This window comes from Lactuca saligna, chromosome 5 (genome assembly GCF_052625555.1).
Source record: "Lactuca saligna cultivar CGN05327 chromosome 5, ASM5262555v1, whole genome shotgun sequence".
NCBI lineage: Eukaryota > Viridiplantae > Streptophyta > Magnoliopsida > Asterales > Asteraceae > Lactuca > Lactuca saligna.
The window spans coordinates 170,549,859-170,572,426 of NC_136421.1; positions in this window are offsets into that span (position 1 = coordinate 170,549,859).

Genomic DNA, 22,568 nt, shown 5'->3' on the forward strand with positions numbered 1-22,568 from the left:
ATGGAGCTGAAAACTGCATTTAATGCATTTTGGGAGATTTCCAGCATAAAGCTTGGCTGGTTTAGGGATAATTGGGATGCCCGAAGGGATGGTAGTTGGAGGTGCTGATGTCCTGGCTGTGAAGGTTGTTACTAGTGGTTGTTTCATGTTCGCCCTTCGAAGCGACTTGTCCTTAGGTTTATTCCAAGACTTCCGTTTGTAACTTGGATTGGGATGATTGTTAACAATCCCGCTAACAATTGTGTTGTTAGCGTTTAGGTGGTTCAGAATAGCTGACACGGCAGCCGAGACTGCAACTTGAAAGGTAGTTGCATCAATCTGAAGAGTTGGTGGTTGGTTGATGGGCTGATCGTCTTTCTTCGATGACATGATTCTGTTACACGGAAAGAAAATGAATTTGTGAGCGAGAATTGTTGGACCTAGACGTAGTTCGATCGCTCATGAAAAGAATAGAAGTATGTTCTCTAAGGTTCGACCTACATCCCTATGATGCAGTCCTATTACGGAATGGAAGTATGTTCACGAAGGTTTGACCTACGTCCCTATGATGTAGTACTAGGAAAGATCGGAAGTAAGGTTGTATAATAGTCTCAAGATGTTTGTCGTTCTAGCCGAAATATCGCTGGTTGGCGAATAACGTGATCCAACCATTAAAAGAGACTCGGGATGTCTCCGGAGTTAAATTGCTATAGTCTAATGACTTGACTAGAGCATGTTTCAAATAGACTCTAATGAAAGTATGATAAGAGAATTTGAATAAAGAATGACATAGAAGCTAGTCGATTGTCAATATCATTGATATTCATGACGTACAGGTTCGCGAAAAAGACCTTGTAAGAAGGTCTTACATCATATCCAGAGAAGATAGTTCTTGACAGCATAAAGACCTAACCAAATTACTTACAGTACAAGATAGTCTCATAGAAAATGCCACATCGGGCATAGACAGGAACACGATTCCTTTCTAACAAGGAATATAAAGTAAAGTATCTACTACTAGTGACGGTCATCCCTCTGGTGAACTCTCAGTTCAGCCATTTGGCGTTCCACATCAAGGAGGTGTCTTTCGTACACTCTCTGTCGTACTCGAAGTTCCATGACTTCGACTCATGATTCAGTCAGTGCTTGCAGCAAGGTTTCATGGTCTCTCTCAGACCTCTCACCAGCATGTTCAAGGCGATTGGTGCGAAGCATATGCATTCCTCCATTTGTATCAACTTCTGGGATACGTTGTAGAGCTGTCATGCCCTGAATTTCATTTCAGGCAACTCTTTGGATTAGAATTGGTGTGATTCTATATACTGAGCCCCCATTGCTCAGGTCATAGAATCTCCGGTCACCATTAAACGGCATGGGTTGATCTTGTCCTTGGCTCCATGTTTCCAAACATTCCATCCACTCAGGCGTCGGGCCATGAAAAGTCGGACGAGGGTTAGGAATCGGAAAGGGAGTTGCCTTGGGTAGGTTCTCAACCACGGGTTCAGAGATCGCATCGTCTGAAAGGTCGTCAGCATGGTGATCATTCAGAGGGATTGGATGATCACCATCTGGTTCTTCTCCAAACCATCCAGCAATCACTTCGTTCAGGAGGAACAAGTTGTTGTGGGGATGGAATCCAGCCATGTTATCTACGCGAGAATTGGGGTAAGAAAATAATTATTAGATGAACTATCTAGATAATTATTTAGGAAATCTTCATTACTTCCATCGCTATTTGTAAAGTGCATACCAGTTATATGTAATCAACACAGGATAGGCCTTCAAATACGTGACCTCAACTCCAAATTCACAAGGAATAGGGGTAAAGCAAACATTTCACCGATTCTAAGTCTATAACATCCTAGTTACATATAACTTTAGCGTATCCACTTAGCAATTATCAACTTAGGAATGAAGATTCCATTTTAGTTCTCAAGTATAAAGTAATTATAGTAACACAAAACACCCCTATGGTATTTTAGACTTAGGTTATGTTATAATGTTCTCATTGTGGTAATGTTGGTAAGTTTTTAGACTTGTTGCCATATCACAACCATTCTTGGGCATGTGCTAATCACTCCTCGTAACAACATAGTTGATCAAGCTATGCTACTCCCAAGACTGACCATACATCCCCGAGCTTACCTGTGATATTCAACAATCGCAATACTTTTGTTCTTGTCATTGTGACACGGATTTTAGTATGAATGCAGGCACTTAAACTTTGTTAAATGTTTTATTATTTAACAGTATAAACTCTTAAACAGAGTGTTTTAATCCCAATGTGTTTATAGTTAGTATATCTTTTATGGGTTGATATACTTAACTCACGATAAACAATGCTCTGATACCAATCTGTCACACCCCAAAACCAAGAACGGCGGAAACGTTCCGGGGTGGAGGACATCATGTGAAGTATCATAATAGTGTAAAGTAGTAAACAAGCAACAACATCATCCATTGCATTAAATGGTAAAGTTTTAATACATGCGTGTTCTTTCATAATGTACAACAATAAAAATGAATAATCAAAATATGACGAGTCTTGACTGTGCTCCGTCTTCTCAAGGCCTGGACATCGTACCTGTCTAACTGGTGAACTGAGAATACAAGTTATTTTGAAAGAGAGTATCAGCCTAAAGCTGGTGAATTCATAAGTAATTAAGTGTTATTGTCCTGTTTTGGAAAGCTGATAAGAATGTCGTATAAATCTTTAAATAGAACAGGTGATATAAGTAAGAAATGTGGTCTTCTACCAAGACCCGATTGTTCTGTAAGTAAATGGTAGTTTTTCCTTTCTATTGACTAGTACTAAAGTACTTAGTCTAACTCGTCGTTTATGTGAAAGCATCACAAAATAAAGTAAAATAGGAAAATAATATGATAGTCTTCTACCAAGACCTAAATGTTATGTAAGTAAAATGATAGTTTTTCCTTTCTATTGACTAGTACTAAAGTACTTAGTCTAACTCATCGTTTATGCGAAAGCATCACAAAATAAAGTAAACATGAAAAAGCATAATCATGTAAGTGTTATCCCTGGGTGACCAGGATTAACACGACATCGCCGAAGCGAAAAGTATACCCTATGAACATCCGAAGATTATTCCCTCACCCTCTGTAGCGGAAGCAGGGTGGAGGGAGGGTTAGTCCCATAACAACGTTAACCTAATAATCATCCGAATACTTTCATCTTATCCTCTGTTGCAATATTAGATGGAGGAATGGTTAGTTCCGTAACTGACTCCTAATATCAGAAACAACCTTAGACATCCGTAGATGTTCATCACCCAGTGTTGCTAACAGCTGGGTGTCGGAACGGTTAGTCCCGTATAGACATCCCATTGAACAGGGATAGATAGGAAAATTTACACAGAAGGTACGAATAAATCTTCCTAATAACTCCAGGTACAAGTATCCAGGTAAGTAAATATAGGATAATGTATCCAAGTAACAGTATTCATGTATGGTATTCATGTAAGCGTATTCAGATAAATGTAGTTACGTAAACGTACTCATGTATCATGTAATCCTAGGTAATTGTACTCATGTATCATGTAAGGTACTGGTATAGACTAATGAATGAACTGACTCTTGTGTGATTCCTTGTAATAGGAATAATGTTTTGTTTCATCTAACTATCCCTATGATAATTAACTGGAAAGTAATTGATTGTTCAAGTAGATTTATGCACCCTCGATACACCAGGGTGTGGGAAACTGAATGAAGGATGGAAACTATAACATCAATGCATATATAAGAACGTATGCGTATAAGTGTAGTTTTGCTCAAGAAGGTAAAAGTAATGGTTTTGCAAGATACCTAGGAGTTTTGAACAATAATTAAGAGTGACTTGATGTCATTTTAATAAACATTTCAAAACTAATACTTTTGTTATCAAGGTATTTTAAGATAGAAAACCTTTTTCATGTGTCACCTTTTGAAGTATGTGAAATCTACTGAGTGAAAACACAGTGATAAAATACATAATATTTATTTATTAACATATTGTTTTCTACTTGTATTCCCCCCCCCCCCATTAAAGTATATAAAATCATTTAAAATCATTTAAAATATTGATTAAGGGGTATGAACTCACCTGTTGTGAGTGGTTCTAGCGAGTACGCATGTAGGGATGAGAAGTTCCACGAATGAAGTCCCGAGACACAATAACTCCTAAATGACATATAAGTACACATATTGACATGAATATAATGTTTATAACAACTATATGAAGGGAAACACCTTCCGGGACTAGGTAACACCTTGACCAAGTGTTGGAATCACATGTGATTCAACATAGGAAGGTATAAAGGCACACATATGAGTTTACTACCATGAGTTCACGGCCCAAGGGAGTTTACGGCTGTAAACTCATGGTTACTCATGGGTTAGTGCAAGTATGAAAGATAGGGAATGATTTAGGGACATTAGCTTTAGCCTAGGATGAGAAAGACCACTTCTTTTGGCACTTTTGGGGTGTTCACGGCCCGAATGAGTTTAGAACCGTAAACTCATCTACAAATAAGTTTATGAGTGTCTTAAAGGCGATTAGGAAGCATTCTAAATTCATGCCTAAGCCTTAGGAAGTGTTTGTGGCAGCAAAACACCCCTAACTTGAGTTTTCGGCCCATAGACCAGTTGGTCATGTGTTTGCGGCCGTAAACACTTGTGGGTGTTGGTATTTTGGTTGTTTTGAGTCTTAGACACATCAAGGTAAAAAGCTATGCTAGTATCTTGTCTTAAGGGTGGCACTTAGGGCATTTTGACACCCTAAAATGGAGTTCACGGCCCAAGGACTTCCTTGGCCGTGAACTCACTTTCAACCCATGATTCTATTTGTTTTGGATGTCTAAACATGTCATGGGTAGTCTCAAGGTTCATTTCCAAGGCTTTGTGGGACGTTGGGACACTTTTGGCCCTTAAAATGGAGTTTACTCTCCAAAAGGAGTTTACTCTCCAACATGTTCTTGGGGAGTAAACTCTCAAATCTTGTTGCTTTGAGTTTGTTTTCTATCCCTAAACTCGTTAGTGTACAAGTCCAAACTAGTTTCATGGCTTAAGGAAAGACTAGGCACCATTTGGTTCTTGAAAAGGAGTTTACTCTACAAGATGTTCTTGGGGAGTAAACTCACAGATCTTGATGTTCTGTTGTGATTTTGATTTTATTAAGCACAATCTAAGCTATATAATACAACTAGATTGAAGTACTCATGATTTGGGATAAAAACCCGAAGATCCGTGAGATAGAATTTGGCTTTTCTCTAATTGGAAATGTGACTAATGAATTATTTGGTTCATATATCTATATATAGTCCTGAGATTTTTGGGCAGAAAATATTTTTATTCCCGGAATGAACTCTAATATCCTAGTGTATTGGAATAACAGTGTTGCACAAAACCCTAGTGCACCCACTCTCCTGATATTTCCTGAAGTGTAACTCGTGAAAAACTCAAACTTATACCCAATGTCTGGAATTTCCCTGTAACTGTTCTAACTTCTATTGGCTTGATATGGTTTGTTCAGGATGGAAATTTCAGGTTGTCACAAGAACCTTTCTGTTCGACTGTAGCTAACAGCCAGGTGCGGGGTTGTCAATCCCGTATAGATCTATACACTCAAGTCACACTCTCCCTCCAAGAGATTCTGGTTACGGGGGCGGTCATCCACTTGCGTATCTCTGTGGAGTGTTTCCGACGACGTGTCTCCGATTATTAAGATTTACAAATTTACATGTAACAATGCAGAAAATCCTATTTGTGATTCTGGTTAGAACGGGGGTCCTCCACTTGCGTATCTCTGTGGAGTGATACCTAGGACGTGTTCTAATGTTCTAGGTTAATGACTTTAACATAAATAAAGTGGAAAATCATTGGTGAAACATACAATATAACATTGTATAACCAGGTTTGCGATTAGTTTGAAAACTAACTTTGCAAGCCAAATAGTTGGTTAAAACGGTTTCCAGTGTTAAAAGTATATGAAATATGAAACATTTGAAATGAAATAATAACTTTAAGTATAAGATATTCTTCTACTTTTGCTTGTATTCCCCCCCCCCCCCCCCTGAAAACATTGAAAACATGGAAAAATGTAGGGGTATGAACTCACCAGTCGAGAAGTGTGTTGGTTGGATGCTAAGTGTCAGTTCGGCGCTTGAGAACAAGCGAGGTTCCTATGTAATATGAAGAGATATATAATTGTATCTAATTAGACTTTGAACAACTAATTATACAAGACAGTACACTTCGAGACGCGAAAACACTTCAATTCAAGTGTTAGGAGTGACCCGGGTAGCATCTAAGGGTGTGTGTGGCTTGAATACGGAGTTTGCTCTTCAAGAGTAAACTCTTAATGGAGTTTTCAGCCCGATGACCGACTCACCATGAGTTTACGGCCGTAAACTCATGGTGGGGGTGTTCTATGATGCTTAATGGTCTTACAACTCTTGTGGGGTAATGCTAGGCTTGGTTTTAAGGCATTGGAAGGTAATTTGAACATCATAAGGACCATTTGAGGAGTTTATGGCAGTAAACTAGGAGTTTAAGGCCGTAAACTATTATGTACCCAATATTGTTGTGCGTTGGTGGTCCTAGCATAGTTACAAGTGTTTCTAGTCCAAAGTACAAGCCATGGAAGGCAGTTAGGGCACAAATTCACCATCTTATAAGAGTTTATGGCCCAGGAACCAGTACTTGGGGGCTTTACGGTCGTGAACTCCTAATAGGATGGTTTCTTGAAAGATTAAGGTCCCTAACACATTGGTGGATGATTATAGACTTTATTCCAAGGCTTAGGAGGTGCTTAAGGGGCATTTTATCACCTTTAAAGGGGTTTACGGCCTATGAAATGGTGTTTACAGTCCAAGCATGTTCTTGGGCCGTAAAATCATGATTACCCCTCAAATGATAAGGTTTAGGTGTTCCAAGTCCAGAATTGTAAGCCTCTAAGTCATATCTAGGTTCCAAAAGTGGTTTGGAAGGGTTTTGAGGCTCAAAAACCCCATCTATGTGTGTTTGCGGCCCAAGGGTGTTCATGGGATGTAAACACATGTTATTGGCCCTATTTCATGATTTTTACCATGAATTTGAAAGCTAAACATGTTAATCTATGAGCTAGGATAGATAACTTACCGATTTGGAGCTTGAATTGGGTTGTTTTTGGATCAAACTTGAGTTTCTAGAGAGAGAGTGGAAAAGCATCAAATAAAGCCCACTCAACGTTATATATGATTCGGGTTTGGGACCCGGTGGAATTTTACCTGACACCGACATTAAACGGGGCTTTTGGTCGTACCCGATTAAGTTGTCGTAACCCGATGTGGTCGAAATTATAAATTTTCCAAATAAATATTTGGGATGTTTTCACGCATTTCTAATGTGTTCCGACACTTATGATGTCAAAATAAGAATACCCAATTTTATTAATTTTGTAGGGTTTCAAAGCGCTCAATGGATGATGGCAATGGGCCCCTTGATGAAGTGTAGGTTAAAAGCCCAAGACTTGTCTTTTCCCTATAAATAGTCATGTATTATTCATAATTAGGGTTAAGAGAGCGAGGAAAAATGTAGCCACTATGTGAGGTTTCTTATGTAGTGTTAGATTTTTAGTCTATGCTGAAAGTGTAATTTATTCCTCATATTTGAATAAATCGAGTGATCATTCGACATAATCTTCATATTTTTGTTTGTTCTTATTTTCCGCAACTTGTTCATCAAATCTCAATTAGGGTTTTAATCTCAACAAGTGGTATCAGAGCGGGTCTTTGAAGATCTATTGATTTTTGAAGTATCGATTCTTGATTTGATGATTTTCTACACAAGTTTTTGAAGATTTTTGGTGTTTTGGCAGCATGGCATCAAGATTTTTGTTCGATCTACTGTTCATGGAGATTTTTACTGTTCATCTGGTATTTCTTTATCTAATTCGTTCTTCTATTCATCTTGGATCTATTCATTAGCTTAATCCAAAAATCAGTTGATTTTAATCATTTGTTTTGACCTAATTGGGTCCATTCGTGTCTTATTTTGATCTGGCCCAATCCTTTGGCCGATTCACTATTCATGATCCATACGCTTATTGTCGATCCAATTTTCTCTGGCTTTAAATTGCATCCGAGTCTCCAATTTCATCTTCATTCAGTGTTCAATTCGATACTCCCTTTCTTGTCAAAATTAACAAATCGATGATTGACCGAAGCTATCGTTTATAAGCATCTGAATATCAATTGGCTTAATCGACCCATCTGTAAAAGACGCATCTTGAATTCGTTGATCCTTTATTCTTTATTCATCGTTTTTTTTCAGTTCTTACTGATTGACTTCATTTCATTTGTTTCCTCAAATTACTAATGATTCATAAATGAAATCGATCTGTGGTGTATTGACTTGGTGTTGGTTGAATGCAATTTTTGAAGTCATGTGATACACTACGTTGAATCTCAATTTGAATTGTCAAACAGAAAAGTCAAAATCGAGTTAATGATCGAGGGTAGTTGGTGTGTTGCTATGAAGATAGTCGGAACATAGGCTATCGGAGTGTTGGTATCTTAATTGGTTGTCTTGCTGATTAGAATAATACATTCGCAGTTTGATGATCACTGATAAAATCAAATTGTGGTGTGCTTCACGTTCTTTTGGTTCGTAATAAAATGGGTCTTACAATCATGGTTTATGTCAAAATTGATTGTGTGATGTGAACAAATGAATTCGATATTGAATCTTAATCAGGATAGACGAACTGTTGGTCAAAGTATGTAAAGTCAATAATTGACTAGGTTTCGTGGTGGACACGGGACGAATGACCAAACTTGATTTGACTGTGATTCACAAGGGGACTGTGACGAAAATGTGAATTGGTTTAAAATTTCTTTGAATCTCACTGTGTTTTCCACAAAAAGCGAACATGTGATTGGGTTTGTCTTTGAAATTGGTTCACTTTGGGTGTGATACTTGACATTCAAAACTCAGGGATCGGTATGAATGCTTGTGCTCGAACGAACCTGGAACAAACTTAAGTTCGGTTGGTTGCTCTTGGAACGAAAGCACTTGGAAGAAAGAGGGGAGGAGAACCTGTGCTCGGACCGAACATGGTTTCGGTTGAATAAACCTGGAGCGAACCTAGGTTCGGTTGGTTGTGCTTGAAACGAAAGTGACTCATATTCGCATCTTCATGATAGGAAGCGATGGAATTGATTGGAATCGGTACTTTGGTTTTCGTCTACAATTTGATTCGTTCCAGTTGTTCTTTTAATCAGTCAATATATGGGAAGAAGATACAATGTTACATTTTTCGTCCCTATAACTCCAGCGAATTGGCACTTTTGGTCCCTGTTGTTTTCACAGTTTGATATTTTTGGACCAATCCCAGAAATTGTTACAAATAAAGGGGTATATTGATGCAGATTTACCATTCCAGCCCCTGTCTTTCAGCAAGTGACAGTTTCTACCCAATATTTAGAAAAGTTTATAACTTTGTGGGCCGGTGAGCAGTTTTGAATTCTTTAATGCATATATTTTTTTTCATGAACAGAAAATTATGGATTCCATCAAGTCTTGGTGGTTCAGAAAGTCGTTTTTCCTGATAACGTCAAATTTTCACGACTTTTTCGAATTTTATACTTCATCGTTAATATCATTTTGTCACGGGGGAGCTTAGTAAATTTTTATCCATTCAAGATCATTCTCATGACCATTTGAAGGATTTATAATAACGTTTTCGATTATAAATTGGGGGAGAATTTGGTATGGCCATTCGAAATTGGATTTGTGACTTTTCAAAGTTGAAGATTTTTGATAAAGCTTGTGGTAGAATTATGAAGGTAGCTTTTACAGCGGAAGTTCTTCATTGAGCTCTGCTAAAGGTTTTACAGAGAAGTTTCCAAAACAATTGAAGTTCTTTATCAAGCTCTGCTAAGGACTTGTTATATCTTCGACTTCTTGTATTTTCTCGATCAAGTGGCGTTACGAATCTTAAAGTTTGGGTTGTTACATGATATTTTTTGATGGCTTATATCATTAGCTTATTTAAAGATCATTGTGACTTGGAGGGGAGCTCTTCAAAGACAAGAAGTGATTCAGTTTCTTTGTTCTTAAATGGGTTTTTATGACGGGTTTGGTTTTCATGAAGATTCTTTGGGATTACATTCGAAAATGAAGTTTAAAGACATTACATCATTGCTTGATTTATATATCCTAGAGCCCGTGTTTGAAGACTATTGAAGAATCAAGATTCGTAGATTGCTTCATATATTCCTTGTTGCAGATCTTTTTATTTGCTAGATGCTTGTTTTGGAAGTTAAAGCATTGTCATTCATTCCATACTTTGAGGGGAAGATTTTAGGGTTTCAAAGCACTCCATGGATGATGGCAATGGGCCCCTTGATGAACTATAGGTTAAAAGCCCAAGACTTGTCTTTTCCCTATAAATAGTCATGTATTATTCATAATTAGGGTTAAGATAGCGAGGCAAAATGTAGCCGCCACGTGAGGTTTCTTATGTAGTGTTAGATTCTTTAGTCTATGCTGAAAGTGTAATTTGTTCCTCATATTTGAATAAATCGAGTGATCATTCGACATAATCTTCATATTTGTGTTTGTTCTTATTTTCCGTATCTTGTTCATCAAATCTCAATTAGGGTTTTAATCTCAACAAATTTAAAACAAAATTAACTGAAAAATTGGAACATAACGGCTTTACTGACAGAAACGGGTTACAATGATAGAAAGTTTTCGGATTGTCACATTATCCCCCCGTTAGATGGAATTTCATCCCAAAATTTAAAATTAAGATATAAATCATGGAATTGAAAAGCGATGTGGACACTTCTGTTTCATCGAATCTTCGCGCTCCTAAGTGAACTCAGGTCCCCCCTTGGCATTCCAGCGAACCTTCACTATCGGGATGCGATTTTGTTTCGTACGTTTGATCTCTCGATCCATGATTTCGATGGTTTCTTCCACAAAGTTCAGGTTTTCATTGATCTCGATCTCGTCAAGAGGGATGACTAGGGTTTCATCGGATAGACACTTTTTAAGATTTGCGACGTGGAAGAATGATGGATGTTGTTCAGTTCTTCAAGTAGTCGGAGTTTGTAGGCTATAGGACCGATCCTAGCGAAGATCTCGAAAGGTCCTATATATCTCGGGTTAAGTTTTCCACGCTTTCCAAAGCATATCATGCCTTTCCAGGGCAAGATCTTCAACAAGACACGATCTCCAACTTGGAATTCTAATGGTTTCCGTCGTTTATCAGCGTAACTCTTATGTCGGTCTCATGAAGCTTTCAGTCGTTCTCGGATCTGGATGATTTTCTCGTTGGCTTCGCAGATAATTTCAAGACCAATGAGAGCACTATCAGGGACTCGACTCTTGGCTAGCTGCGTGTCCCATACCCCAACCCAACACAGAGGGGATCTGCACTTGCGACCGTAGAGGGCTTCGAACGGGGCAGCCTTGATACTGGTGTGGTAGCTGTTGTTATACGAGAATTCGATCAAAGTTAAATGGATGTCCCATGACTTTCCAAAATCAATGACACATGCTCTCAGCATGTCCTTTAGGGTTTGGATAGTTCTCTCACTTTTTCCGTTTGTCTGAGGATGGTAAGTTGTACTTATGTCCAGCTTGGTTCCAAGAGCTTTCTGGAGGGACTGCCAGAACCTTGAGGTAAACCTGCTATCTCGATCGGAGATAATGGATACAGGAACACTGTGCAGTCGGATTATTTCTTGGATGTAGACTTGCGTAAGTCTTTCCCTCTTGAACGATTCTTTAATTGTAAGGAGGTGAGTGGATTTTGTCAAACGATCGACAATTACCCAAATGGTATCGTGCCCACTTGGAGATCTGGGTAACTTGGTGATGAAATCCATGGTAATCATCTCCCATTTCCACTCAAGTATCTCAGGTTGCTGGAGCAGACCCAAAGGTTTCTGGTACTCGACTTTTACCTAGGCGCAAGTCAGACACTTGCCCACGAAGTTTGCAATCTCGGCTTTCATGTTTGGCCACCAGTATTATTTCTTAAGATCCAGGTACATCTTGTCTGAACCTGGGTGAACAGAGTATTTGGTCTTCTGAGCTTCGGTCATGACAACGTCTCTAAAACCTCCGAACTTTAGAGTCCAGATTCTATCCATGAAACAGTAGACTTTGTCACCTGTGATCTCAAGTTTCTTCTCCATTCCTCTCAAGGTTTCGTTCAACACGTTTTCTGGTTTTAGGGCTTCTAACTGGGCTTCTCGGATCAGTACAGATAGGTGGGAATGAATGGTCATCGTCAATGTCTTCGCCTTGCGGCTTGAACTCTCCTTTCGGCTCAAGGAATCTGCTACCACATTGGCCTTGCCGGGATGGTAGCAGATTTCGTACTCATAATCACTGAGTAGTTCTACCCATCGCCGCTTCCTTATGCTTAAGTCTTTCTGATTGAAGATGTGCTACAGACTTTTATGGTCAGTGAAGATTGTGCGCTTAGTTTTGTAGAGGTAATGTCTCCAAATCTTCAGTGCGAAGACCACTGCTCCTAGCTCTAGGTCGTGAGTCGTATAGTTAATTTCGTGTGCCTTTAGCTGTCTCGAGGCATAAGCAATAACTTTTCCTCTCTGCATAAGCACACAGCCTAAACCCTAATTTGACGCATCGCAGAAGACAGCGAAATCCTCTGTTCCTTCGGGCAGGGACAGAATAGGCGCGCTGCACAGGGCTCGTTTCAATGTTTCGAATGCGGTTTCCTGCTTCTCACTCCAACAAAAGGGTACACCTTTCTGTGTCAGAGTGGTTAGGGGTTTGGCGATTCTGGATAAATTCTGGAAGAACCTGCGATAGTAGCCAGTGAGACCCAAGAATTGATAGATTTCTGTGGGTGTCTTCGGTGCTAACCAATTCTCTATCGCCTTGGTTTTGGACGGGTCCACATGTATACCCTCCTCGCTTACCACGTGACCAAGGAATGCTACCTTCTGAATCCAAAGTTCACACTAGGAGAATTTCGAGTTACAACTTCTCCGTTCCAAGTGTTTCCAACACTAACCTTAGGTGTTGCTTGTGATCTTCTTCCCTTCGGGAATAGACCAGTATGTTGTCAATGAACACGATGACGAACTTGTCTAGGAAAGGACGACACACCCTGGAGCCCTTTGGGAAACACATCGGGAAAGTTGCAGACTTCGGGGATGCTCTTGAGGTATTTAACTTCCCGTTTCTCATTGATTACATGAGCTAAGAATGTGTGACACTCCTTTCGCAGAAGCTTTTGAGCTGTGACGCAAGATATGATACGAAGACTGGAACTAAGTTTATCGCCGTAGATCATGAGAGTCTGGTCAGAGGGGAGATTGAGACGAATGGCTTTTTCATAACAAAGGATATCATCATGATTGGGACTCAACCAATCCATGCCAATGATAACATCAAAGCTCTTAATGGAAACTGGCATTAGGTCGATGGGGAAGGAATGATCGTTCAGGGTAAGGGTACAGCCTTTAAATATGTCGTTAGCGCTTTGTTTCTCACCGTTAGCCATCTCAATGGTAAATGTTTCGGTTAATGGTTGGGGATTATGTTTAAGAAAATGTTTGAATGAATGGATAACAAAACTTAGTTCAGCACCCAAATCGAAAGGGATACTAGCATAAGAGTTGTCGAGAAGGAACGTACCTGAGAAAACGGTGGGATCGGCAACTGCCTCCTCTCGTCCCATAGCTAGGAGTCTCCAAGTTTAACGCATTGTTGCTGCCTTGGGGCAGTTTCTCTTGAAATGCCCTACTTCACCACATCTGTAGCAGGCCTGTCCGACACCCGCTCCGGAAGATTGATTTGTTGATTGAGTTAGGGCTTTGCAGAATCAAACTGTATGCCCCTTTTTATCGCAGTTGGAGCATGATAGATCACGGTAGGGGCCGGGTTTATCGTGGAATTTGCACTTGTCACATAGAGGGAGGGTACCAGCATACCTACTGGTAGGTGTTTGGGTTGTGGATCCAACAATAGAAACAACAAGAGGGATAGTAGCAGCGTAGACTGCCACAGTTTGCTATTTCTTTGAAGACTCTTGGGAAGACTGACCCTTCTTCTTCTTCTAGAATTTCCTTTGCTCACCACTCCTCTTTGTCGGCTTAGGAGTGGTGGCTTCTTCTTCAATGCCATCACTATGGTCGATTAGGGTTTGCGCTAGGCATTTGGCACTATTGTAGGTGTCTGGCTTCGCAGCCAAAACATTTCCCTTAGTTGGCTGGGTCAGCCCCCAAATAAATCTCTCAATCCTTTTACTCTACAAGGTAACCATTCCCGGGTACAGAAGCGCCAAGTCATCGAATCTTGAAGTGTAAGTAGCGATATCAGAACCCTTCATCTTCAGGTTCCAGAGTTCATGTTCTAGCTTCTGCATTTCTCCCCGAGGGCAGTACTCCACAAGCAGAAGCTCCTTCAGGACCTCCCAACCCGTAGCATTGGCTACAGGTAAAGTTAAGGATTTGACTCGGCCATTCCACCAAGTCAGGGCTTTGTCGTTGAGGGTGCAAGCGGCTAACTTCACCTTATCAGATTCCGAACAGGCACAGATTTCAAAGATAGATTTGATTTTCTCGAACCATTGGGTTAGGGTAATGACACCTCCAGTGCTATTGAAGGGTGTGGGTTTCGTGTTCATAAAGTCCTTGTAGGAACACTCCTTCCGGTGTCCCTGTCTACTTTCCTGGTTTTGAGGCTGAGTTCCACCTCCTGGCCCGCCTAAACCAACGAGGTTCATTTGAGATATGGTAGCAGCCACAGCAACATTAACAATTGCTTGAAACATGGTGGGATCAAATGGAGAGGGAGGTGATGGTGGAGGAGGATTGTTGTTCTTTGAGCTGGGTCTTTTCTTAGGAGGCATCTTGATTTATAATAGCCAGGAAAGAGAGGATCATAAGTCCTCTGAATTGAATCAAGAGATATGGAACAAGAAATATCTCTTTATGATAGATATATAGTTCTAGTAAGCGATAAAACAGGAAAGATTTTTCAAAGCAGATAAACTATCGCTAAGGAAGGAATGAGTAGCACCACTCGGAATGAATTTCTACAACGTACTCGGCTCCGGCTAAAATACTCCCATATTATTTAATGTTTTGCTATAACGATGAGTCATTGTTTGGATATCAGGTAAGTTTTTAGGCATGCTGCACACCACAGTCACTCCCAAGCACATGTTGGCCGTGTCTCGGATGAATATAGTTGATCAGGCTATATTGACCCTAGACATGACTACATAACTATCCAGGTTTAACCGCAGCGCACAACACCCAATTACTTACGTTTTGTTCTACTCGAGGTTACAGATTCTGGCGGTTAGGTATACTTGTATACTTTTGAAAAATAATTATATTTTAAAGTATACTTTTAGTTCAGAGCACTTCGGCCCCTTAGTGTTTATAGTCTTATACCATGTAAGGTTTGGTATACTAGTTCACTATAAACAAGGGCTCTGATACCAATCTGTCACACCCCGAAACCAATGGCAGAAACGTTTCGGGGCGGAGGACGTCATGTGTAGTATCACAATCAATGTACATAGTAAGCATAGTAAACACAAAACATTACATTACATATGAATAATTACATTTGTTTGAAAGTAAAATGATATATGTATTAACTGTACAATAGTTTGAACAAAAATAAAGACGTGACTTCTATATGCTCCGTCTTCTCCAAAAGATCACGGGTACCTGTCTAATGTGGACCTGAGAATACAAGCAGTTTGAAAATCAGCATAAAGCCGGTGAGTTCATAAGAGGTTTGTTTTTTGAAAATGAACAAGTTTCATTTGGTTTTTAAAAAAGTGGTTATCCAAGAAAATCCCATATTTTCTTATATGTAAATTTTGGTTTTCCGTTTGTTATATGATCTGGTTATGTACAGTTTGTTATCCCAGGAAAAACCCTTATTTTCCTTATAATTCGTAATCGGTTATCTGTTCTGAATGTAGTGTACAAGTTTCTACCATACTTAAAGTGTTCGTGTGATGTTTCCTGAAAACCTGGTTATCCTTGAAATGTATGTTAGTTTTAACATGTATATAAAACTATTGTGCGAAAAGTAAACTAATTCATAAGGTTATTAGTTTACTAGATCCATTATTACCAACAAGTAAATCTCTGTTGTCAAAATTGTGAGTTCCATAACCATACGATAGACTAAATATGGCAATAATTAGTCCATCATCATTTTATGACTTTCATTACCCTTGAACCTTTCGGTTCGATTGTAGCTAGCAGCTAGGTGTGGGGTTGTCAATCCCGTATAGATCTATACACTCAAGTCACGCTTTCCCCCTAAGAGATTCTGGTTACGGGGGAGGTCCTCCACTCGCGTATCTCTGTTTGGTATTTCCGAGGATGTGTCTCCAATTATTAAGATTAACAAGTTTACAAGTAATAATGTGGAAAATCCTGTTTGTGATTTTGGTTATAACGGGGGTCCTCCACTCGCGTATCTCTGTGGAGTGTTACCGAGGACGTGTTCTAATGTTCTAGGTTAATGATTTTAACATAAATGAAGTGGAAAATAATTGGTGAAACATACAATATAACACTATATAATCAGGTTTGTGATTAGTTTGAAAACTAACTCTGCAAGCCAAACAGTTGGTTAAAACGATTTCCAGTGTTAAAAGTATATAAAATATGAAACATTTCAAATGAAATAATAACTTTAAGTACAAGATATTCTTGTACTTTTACTTTTATTCCCCCTGAAAACATTGAAAACATGGAAAAACGTAGGGGTATGAACTCAGCAGTCGAGAAGTGTGTTGGTTGGATGCTAAGTGTCAGTTCGGGGCTTGAGAACACGCGAGGTTCCTATGTAATACGAAGAGATATATAATTGTATCTAATTAGACTTTGAACAAATAATTAGACAAGACAGTACACTTCGAGATGTGAAAACACTTCAATTCAAGTGTTAGGAGTGACCCGGGTAACATCTAACGGTGTGTATGGCTTGAATATGGAGTTTGCTCTTCAAGAGTAAACTCTTAACGGAGTTTTCGGCCCGATGACCGACTCACCATGAGTTTACGGCCATAAACTCATGGTGGGGGTGTTCTATGATGCTTGATGGTCTTACAACTCTTGTGGGGTAATGCTAGGCTTGGTTTTAAGTCATTGGAAGGTAATTTGAACATCATAAGGACCATTTGAGGAGTTTATGGCAGTAAATTAGGAGTTTACAGCCTTAAACTCTTATGCGCCCAATCTTATTGTGCTTTGGTGGTCCTAGGTCAGTTAGAAGTGTTTCTAGTCCAAAGTACAAGCCATGGAAGGAAGTTATTGCACCAATTGACCACCTTATAGGAGTTTACGACCCATGAACCATTCCTTGGGGGGTTTACGGCCATCAACTCCTAAGTGGATGGTTTCTTGCATGATTAAGGTCCCTAACACATTGGTGGATGATTCTAGACTTTACTCCAAGGCTTAGCATGTGCTTAAGGGGCATTTTATCACCTTTAAAGGGGTTTACGGCCTATGAAATGGTGTTTACGGTCCAAGCATGTTCTTGGGCCGTAAACTCATGTTTACCCCTCAAATGATAAGGTTTAGGTGTTCCAAGTCCAGTATTGTAGGCCCCTAAGTCATATCTTTCACACCCCAAAACCAAGAACAGCGGAAACGTTCTGGGGTGGAGGACGTCATGTACAGTATCACAACAATGAAAAGTAGTAAAAAAGCAACAACATCATCCATTGCATTAATAATATAATTTTAATACAAGTGTGTTGTTCCAAATCTTGATAAACACTAAAGCATAAATCAAAATGAAAGAGGCATCTTGAACGAGCCCCATCTTCCATGAACCTTGCATCGGTACCTGTCTATGGTTGATCTGAGGATACAAGTTATTTTGAAAGAGAGTATCAACTTTAAAGCAGGTGAGATCATAAGTATTTTAGTGTCTTAATTTTTATGTAAGAATCTGTATGTATATGAATTTTAAGTATTGATAATGTATGTAAAACAACTGTAAACGTTTGAAAAACTCTAGAAATCCCTATGATTCCTACTAATATAGAACGGAGTCTTCTACCAAGACATAACTGATCTATATGTAGCCTTCTACCAAGGCATCTAGTGCCTGTGTGTGTCTCTTGTAAGAGTGTGTATTTTCCTAATTCTGACTATCATTAACCAAAAATATGGTTTCTACATTACCGTGCATTGTGTGAATGTTCACGAAGTGAATATAATGGGAAATGAAATAGTACTATGGTGTAGTGTCGAACTACAACCGTACTAATTACCTTAAGTCTAGGGTAATCTCGTAAGTACTGCAATATTTGTAATAAGTGATTGCCTCTGTACTCTTATTGCCTTATTTGAGGGATAAGGCATAATGTGATGGGCTGATGGCTAGATCCCAGGCTAAACGCTCCCCTATCAAAGGGATTTTGGGACCTTTACACGACCCCTGCGTATATGCAAGCCGTGAACATCCACATTACTATGATCATGTATACCCGATATAACTATCACAATGTGTTACGATTCATCGGTATAGTTAGATCCTGAACTCATTCCATGCTATAGCACCTAGTGATGTCTGTCCTACTAATGTATATGTAAGCGCACTCATGTAAACGTATCTATGTATATGTACTCATGTAAGCATAATCATGTAAAAGTATATGAACGTGTGCCTTTGCTACCCAAAGGTACTGAATTGACTGAGAGGAACTATTATGTCCATATATGTACACATGATATATAACTAATGTTTAAACGACCTTCGGACGGTACCCGATATCCTACCAGACCACATCTCAAGCGCGAAAAGGAAATAGGGTGGATAGCCTTCCTAAGTCCTTTAAACATTACTTATATAACTATACATATATAGGCATGCTTATAACAGGATCTCTGTAAACGTATCAATGCAAATATACTCGTGTAAATGTAATCATGTAATTGTAAAGTAATGTACTGTAATGTTCTATGTGTGCTAGCTGTAATGTGTTTTCTCTCTCTATCTAGCAAGTATTGACTCATGAATGAATTGACTCATTGTATGATATTGCGTTCTAGTGATGGTTCTAATATCTTCCTAAACTACCCCTACGGTAGCTTACTAGTAATGTAACTGGTATGTATGAATATGGATGTATACCCTTGCTACCCAAGGGTATTGAATGAACTGGAAGAACCTTTATGACTATATATGTACACAGGATATATAAAAAATATTTAAACGACCTTCGGACGGGTACCCGATATACCACCAGACCACATCTCAACCGCGAAAAGGAAATAGGGTGGATAGCCTTCCTAAGTCCTTTCAACATTTTTTATATAACTATACATATATAGGCATGCAATTTATAATATAAAAGTATAAAATAAGTTTTGTAAAACCTTTGAACATAATTATTATCTAAGAAAAGATCGACTTGATGTCAATCTATAAAACGGTTTGAAAGCATGGGTTTGATAAAACAGTTTAAGTATAAAGGAACATTTGTTTGAAACACAATGTCACACCCCCAAACCGGAATGGCGGAAACGTTCGGGGGCAAATGACTTCATGTGGTAACGTAAACAAATGAATACATAGTAAAGAAAGCAATACAACCATCATATATATAATTGAAAGTTTACATTGTTTAAAAGTGTCCATGTTCAAAATCAATTACAATATGATGTCAAAATATGAAATTAAACTGGCGCCGCAGCGTCCCTTCTCCAAAACCTGGTTACTACCTGTAATTACTGAATCCCTAGGACATACAAGTAGTTTTGAAAGAGTAGATCAGCATTTAAGCTGGTGAGTTTCATAAGTATTTAATGACAATGTTTGTATGAAATGAAATGTTTTTGTTCCTTGTTTGCTTGTTCCTAGAAAATCCTATATTTTTCTACTGGTATAAATGTAGCCTTCTTTCAGGACAATTGTTTGTTTCTAGTAAATGTACGTACGTATAAAATTTCCAATATGTCTGAAAAACTCCGTAAATCATTGTGTTTTTAATACTCTATGTGAGTTTTATAACCATACTATTGAAAAGGAATGCCTATACACAACGTTCTTCAGGCGTTGGAATGTTCTGACGTTTGTCACCCCAAATGGTGGACTGTAGCTAACAGTCAGGGCGCGGGTTGTCAAGCCCGTATAGATCTATACACAAACACCATGCTCCCCCTCCAAAGGATTCTGGTATATAATACAGGACTAGAAATGTGTACTCGAACGTACGTGAAGTTAATGTCTCACAAAACTTAGTATAAAACAGATTTACGTGTGAAAACGTTCGTTCGTTATTGTATATGAAGGTAGCTTCTTGAAATAGTAATTCCATGTATGTAAAAGTTCGTAGTATTCTCGTAAAACTATACCTATTATAGTTTCCTAAAAGTTTGTTTCGGTTGTATAATAAACCTTTAGTGAAAACATTCACTTGTTATGAAAAGTGTAGTTTTTGTAATGCCAAAACCGACACACAGAAATGTAGTATAAGCAAGTATCTGATTCCTTTGATAAAACGCGTAAAGTGAAAGTTTCTCATTTCAAAAGATAAAATGTTGTCGTGGTATAATTTGCATATGAAAGTTTCCCTTTGATAGTTTAAAATCACATATGATTCCTTTGATAAAACGCATAAAGTGAAAGTTTATATAACACACGATAATAATCGAGTGTTTTACTTGTATCCCCCCCCCCCCCCTCCCCCTTAAAAGCATGTAAAAGTACTCATAAAACATTTAAAATTGTGAATTATAGGGGTATGAACTCACTTGTAAGATCGGAGGTTGCGGGATGAAAACCGGACAGAATTTCGGCTCACGAAAGTGGATTTCCTCGGGATTCTCGGGAATCTCGGGGGCACAAACGACCTTCGGGACTCGAGCAAAGTGATCGGGGCTTCGGGGTAGTACGGGCACGGAAAACGAGGCAAGATCGTAAGAGAAATGAGAGAAGTTGTGTGTTTTTCCCAGAACCCTCGCATCTTTATTTATAGGGGGCTGAGAGACCTCGGTACGCGGGGCGTACTCGTGCGTCATGCGTAACCGAGTCCTCGGCTTCGGATGGGACGGGTCGGGGTAGTCTTGCATAGGGGTGACGTGGAGGAACCGAGACCAAGGCCTCGCGTAACTCGGATGGACCTGGTGACTCACCCTTCGGATAATACCGAATTTTGAATTAAATATATATATATATATATATATATATATATATATATATATATATATATATATATATATATATATATATATATATATATATATATATATATATTATTTAATAAATTTCAAAAATTCATATCTTCTTCATACGAACTCCGTTTTCGACGTTCTTTATATCCACGGGAAGGTGAGACCATACTCTACAACTTTCGTTTAGATTCCGTCGGCAAATTCATAAATTATTTTTATTATTTATTTTTAAAAGGTCGCGGTAAGAAAAAAAAATTTAGAAATTCATAACTTCTTTATCTGACGTCGGGTTTTGCCAGACTTTTTACCGCTGAAATACCATTGTCGAGACCTTCGATTCTCGTTTAGGTCATTCCGGCCAAAAGTCGCTCGATCTCTGATTCAAGTTTTTAGCCGTCTGTCGTTAAGCCGAACTTGAAAAATTCCAAACTTTCTTATATGAAGTCGGATTTGGGCATTCTTTTTACGTACGATCATGGTTTAATGACTTCTAACATAATAGGTAATTTAATTAGTGATTTTTGGATATTTTATTTTCGAAGTTAATTTTATTACAACTAACGTGGTTACAATACTTGACTTTTTAGGTCGTTTACATGTAGTTGAAATATCGGATTGTCACACACAATTGTAAATGAGTTTGAAATGAAGCGTACAGAGTAAAATGTACAACTTAATAAGGAGTTTTAATCATATAAAATGTTTATGAAAATCATTTGAAGGAACTGTTTGGTAAAACGGCTAATGAGTAGCCAATCATTTGAATGTTGCTTACTAATCACATGTGATTGATATAGTAACTAGCATGATTCTACTAGTATCCCCCCCCCCCCCCCCCATAAAACATTTAAAAACAGTTAAAACATTGATTAAGGGGTATGAACTCACTTGTTGTAAGTGATTGGAATGAACTGAAGAGGTAGGACTGCTAGGTGTTAAGTGAAGTCTTGAACACACTCTATGGTCCTAGTTAACATATAAATTCACATATATGTAACAAATTAGTTTATATAGAACTAATAAACAAGTCAAGACACCCTAGGACATGCTAAACACCTTTATCAAATGTTATTAGTCTCTATCATTGCATTTAAGTGTTTGTAGGGGAAGCTATTGTGTGTAGGGCTCAAGGAATACTCCATCATGAGGTTCACGGCCCTAATAACCCTACTAAGTGAGTTTACGGCCGTGAGCTCATACGTATGTGTCCATTTGATGTTTGATGCTCTATAAGGTCCTAAGAAGCATTTCTACTTAATGGATTGGGCCTTTGGAAGAGTTTAAGGCATAATATAACTCCTTTTAGGAGTTTACGGCCCTGGGACCATATCCCTTGGAGATTACGGTTGTAATCTCCCTTGGGAGGATGTTTATGGTGTTTTCAAGTCCCTAAATTAACTA